Consider the following 5,000-nt stretch of genomic DNA (forward strand, 5'->3'; position numbering starts at 1 on the left):
GGCCGGGGCGTCGGCGCGGGCGCGCGCGGCCGTGGCCTGGGCGCGGGCGCGCGTGGCCTGGGCGCGGCGCGGCCGGGGCCTGGGCGGGCGCGGCGCGGCCGGGGCCTGGGCGCGGCCGTGGCCTGGGCGCGGGCGCGCGCGCCAGGCGCGCAGCGCGGCCGCGGCCTGGGCGCGGGCGCGCGCGGCCGCGTGCGGCTGGGGCTCATGGGCGCGGCTTGGGCCGCGCATGGGCATGCCATGGCTTTGGCACGCTGGGCACCGTCTTGGCCGACCTTGGAGGCACTTGGCCAAGCATTGGAGGCCTTGGCTTGGCCTAGGCTTGGCCAAGTGTGAATGGGCTTGGCCTATTGCGAAGAGTCACGGCAAAGGTTCGACGGAAGCTCGCGGCGCCCCGGACGGAGCCGGGCCGCTCCCGCCTTTGCCGCGGCGCACGGGCGCCGCCGCCGTCCGGCCGTCGCGGCGGCCGCGCACGGCACTTCGGCTTCCTCCGTCGGCCCTCCCGGGACGCGCGACCCGTGCGACCGGGACGCGCATCCCGTGCAACCGGGACGCATGTCCGGGCGGTTCCCGTTTGCAACGCTCCTCGGTACTTTGGAACGCTTGGGGTGGGCTTTGGGCGGATGCCCCGCTGGGGTGGTAGGGAGGGGGGGCTGCTGCCGCCGCGGCGGGCCTTCCGCTCCACTCCGCACAAGCCCGCCGTGGGCACTCGCTGCGGGCGTGCCCGGCACCGTTCGTCCTCGAGGGATTCGGCCCGTCGGCTCGCTCGGATGGGCCACGCGCAGCGGGCCCACGACGGAGCCGGCACGCTCCTTCTGCTGGCGCGGCGCTCGGTCTACGCCTCCGGCCGGCCGTTGCGGCGGCCGTGCACGGCGCTTCGGATCGGTCGGCCCGTCGTCCCGTCCCTGACGAAGTTTTCGCGGCCGCGCGCGCGCGGAGTTGGATCGGCCTTACTTGGTCCGATCCTTCGCCCTCGCATGTTGCGTGGGCTCGGTCCCGTCCCGTTCGGTGAAATCTTTGTCCGCTCTGGTGCATCCCTGTGGGTTCCTTTGTCGGTTTTGCGGGTTCGGCCGGGCCTTCCGTGCCGGCCCGTCGGCTCGCTCGGATGGGCCCCGCGGAGTTGGCCCACGACGGAGCCGGCACGCTCCTTCCGCTGGTGCGGCGCTCGGTCTATTCCTTCGGTCGGCCCTTGCGGCGGCCGTGCGCGGTGCTTCGGATCGGTCGGCCGGTCTTCCCGTCCCTCATGAAGTGTTCGCGGCCGCGCGCGCGCGGAGTTGGATCGGCCTTACTTGGTCCGATCCTTCGCCCTCGCATGTTCCGTGGGCTCGGTCCCGTCCTGTTCGGTGAAATCTTTGTCCGCTCTGGTGCGTCCCTGTGGGTTCCTTTGTCGGTTTTGCGGGTTCGGCCGGGCCTTCCGCGCCGGCCCGTCGGCTCGCTCGGATGGGCCCCGCGGAGTTGGCCCACGACGGAGCCGGCACGCTCCTTCCGCTGGTGCGGCTCTCGGTCTACGCCTCCAGCCGGCCCTTGTGGCGGCCGTGCGCGGCGCTTCGGTTCGGTCGGCCGGTCTTCCTGTCCCTCACGAAGTGCTCGCGGCCGCGCGCGCGCGGAGTTGGATCGGCCTTACTTGGTCCGATCCGTCGCCATCGCATGTTGCGTGGGCTCGGTCCCGTCTCGGTGAAATCTTGGGCCGCTTTGGTGCGTCCCTGTGGGTTCCTTTGTCGGTTTTGCGGGCTCGGCGCCGGGCCTTCCGCGCCGGTCCGTCGGCTCGCTCGGACGGACCGTGCACAGGTGGTCCCCGACGGAGCCGGCACGCTCCTTCCGCTGGCGCGGCGCTCGGTCTATGCCTCCGGCCGGCCCTCGCGGCGGCCGTGCGCGGCGCTTCGGTTCGGTCGGCCGGTCGTCCCGTCCCTCACGAAGTTCCTGCGGCCGCGCGTGCGTGGAGCGGGATCGGCCTTACTTGGTCGGATCCGTCGCCCTCGCCTGTTGCGGGGGCTCGGTCCCGTCCCGTTCGGTGAAAGCTTTGCCCGCTCTGGTGCGTCCCCGTGGGTTCCTTTGTCGGTTTTGCGGCCTTGGCGGCGGGCCTTCCGTGTCGGCCCGTCGTGGGCCCGCTGCGCGTCCGTGCGCGGTGCTTCGGATCGGTAGGCCCGTCGTCTGGGTCCCTTACGAAGCTTTGCACGACCGCTCCTTTGTCGCCGGTCCCCTGTTAGGGCTGACCGAGCCCTCCGTTCGCCCCCTGGCCCGTCGCATGGGCCCCCGGCGCCTCCGCGGCGCCCCACCGAAAACTGTCACGACGCGCATCCAGCGCCGACGAGGTCGCAGGTTACGTGCGGCAGCCGGGGGGCTAGGCCGAGCGGCGGCGGGCCCGCCCACGGACGGGCGCGGGGAGGAGCGCAGCCGGCACGCGGCACGGAGCGGCGGCGGCATGCCGCCGGGCGGCCGTCGGCTCAACCGTGCCCGAGTCCCGCGGGCACCGCGTCGCCCGGCCGGCGCGAGCGGCGGCGGGCCCGCCCGCGGACGGGCGCGGGGAGGAGCGCAGCCGGCATGCGGCGCGGAGCGGCGGCGGCATGCCGCCGGGCGGCCGACGGCTCAACCATGCCCGAGTCCCGCGGGCACCGCGTCGCCCGGCCGGCGCGAGCGGCGGCGGGCCCGCCCGCGGACGGGCGCGGGGAGGAGCGCAGCCGGCACGCGGCGCGGAGCGGCGGCGGCATGCCGCCGGGCGGCCGACGGCTCAACCATGCCCGAGTCCCGCGGGCACCGCGTCGCCCGGCCGGCGCGAGCGCACGAGGGCGGGAGGCAACCGGGCGGCGCCTGCGGAACCGGATGCGACGGCCGGCGCGGAACGGCCCCGACGGGTCCGCACCGAAGACCAGCGCGGTGCGGATCGACCGCTGATGAGGTCAGAGGTTACGTGCGGCAGCCGGCCGGCTGGCCCGAGCGGCGGCCGGCACGCGACGGGGATCGAGCGGCCCCGACGGCTTGCAGCCGGGCGGCCGACGGCTAGGCCGTACCGGAGTCCCGCGGTCGTTCGGGCGAAGGGGCGCATGCTGCGGGAAAGGCCTGCGGCGGCGAACCGTCCGCCCGGCCGGCCAAGCCTTCCGCGGCGGCGCGCACGTGGCGGCGCGGCCGAGATGACCGAGCGAAGCCCCGGCGATGGGCGGCGCGCACGTGTCCGTGCGGCCGAGATGACCGAGCGAAGCCCGGGCGGCGCCCGCCGTGCGCCCTGCCGGATCGCGCCTTCCGCCGGCGCGCAACGCCGGTCCCGCGTTCCGGCCGCGGGAGAGGCCTGCGTCGGCGAACCGTCCGCCCCGCCGGCCGAACCTTCCGCGGCTGCGCGCACGTGTCCGTGCGGCCGAGATGACCGAGCGAAGCCCCGGCGACGGGCGGCGCCCGCCGTGCGCCCCGGCGGATTGCGCGGCCCGCCGGCGCGCAACGCCGGGCCCACGTTCCGGCTGCGGGAAAGGCCTGCGGCGGCGAACCGTCCGCCCCGCCGGCCGAACCTTGCGCGGCGGCGCTTACGTGTCCGTGCGGCAGAGATGACCGAGCAAGCTCCGGCGATGGGCGGCGCCCTCCGTGCGCCCCGCCGGATCGCGCTGGCCGGCGGCGCGCAACGCCGGACCCCCGATCCGCGTGCGAGCGGCGAGCGTCCGGGCGGGCCCCTTTCGCAACTTCCCTCGGTACTCTAAACACCCCTTGCCTCTCGGTCTTCCCCCCGACCCTCTCGGTATTTGCTCGGATATGTGCATGCATCGTCCCTCGTCGCCTTCGGTTATCCTCCCCGGGGTGGGCTTTGCGCCGACGCGCCAACGGGGTGGTAGGGGGGCTGCAGCCGCGGCCGCCGCGTTTCGCCATCCGCGCGTGCGCCGCCGGATCCGAGTGGAGGTCGCGGGCGACTCGTCGATGCTTGTACTAGGGGCGCATGCCGGCAGCCCCCCGCGGGGTGCGGGACCCCCGATCGGCGTGCGAGGGACGGGCGTCCGGGCGGGCCCCGTTTCCAACTTCCCTCGGAACATTAAAACCCCCCGACCCCCTCGGTCTTCGCTCCGGCCCTATCGCTATTGCTCGGATATGTGCATCCACCGTCCCTCGTTGCCTTCGGTTATCTACCCCAGGGTGGGCCTTGCGCCGATGCCCCGATGGGGTGGCAGGGGTGGGGCTGCCGCGGCCGGCGCGTTTCGGCATCCGCGCTTGGGGGCTCGGACCCGAGTGGAGGTCGCGGGCGGCTCGTCGATGCCTGCACCGGGAGCGCATGCCGGCAGCCCCCCGCGGGGCGCCGGACCCCCGATCGGCGTGTGATGGACGGGGGGAGGGGCGGGCCTGGTTTGCAAATTCCCTCGGTACTTTAAAATCTCACGGCCCTGTCGGTGCTCCCTCCGGCCCTATCGCCACTGCTCGGATATGTGCATCCACCGTCCCTCGTTGCCTTCGGTTATCTACCCCGCGGTGGGCTTTGCGCCGATGCCCCGATGGGGTGGCAAGGGGGCACGCTCTAGGCCGTGCCACGGGGCGCGGGCGCCGGCGCCGTACGTCCCTCGCGGCGGCCGTGAGCGGCACCTCGGCTTGCTCGGTCTGTCCTCCCGGGACGCGCGACCCGTGCGACCGGGACGCGCATCCCGTGCGACCGGGACGCGTGTCCGGGCCGTTCCCGTTTGCAACGCTCCTCGGTACTTTGGAACGCTTGGGGTGGGCTTTGGGCGGATGCCCCGCCGGGGTGGTAGGGAGGGGGGCGGCTGCTGCCGCGGCGGGACTTCCGCTCCACTCCGCACAAGTCCGTCGCCTCGCGGCGGGCGCGCCCGGCACCATTCGTCCCCGAGGGAGCCGGCACGCGCCCGCCGAGGCCCCGGCGCATGGGCGCCGCCGCCGGCCGTCCGCGCGGCGGCCGTGCGCCGGCTTCCTCCGTCGGCCCTCCCGGGATGCGCGACCCGTGCGACCGGGACGCGCATCCCGTGAGACCGGGACGCGTGTCCGGGCCGTTCCCGTTTGCAACGCTCCTCGGTACTTTGGAA

Source organism: Phoenix dactylifera, chromosome 10 (assembly GCF_051530095.1).
Source record: "Phoenix dactylifera cultivar Ajwa chromosome 10, Ajwa_hap1_PhDact_Kaust_v1.1, whole genome shotgun sequence".
Classification (NCBI taxonomy): domain Eukaryota; kingdom Viridiplantae; phylum Streptophyta; class Magnoliopsida; order Arecales; family Arecaceae; genus Phoenix; species Phoenix dactylifera.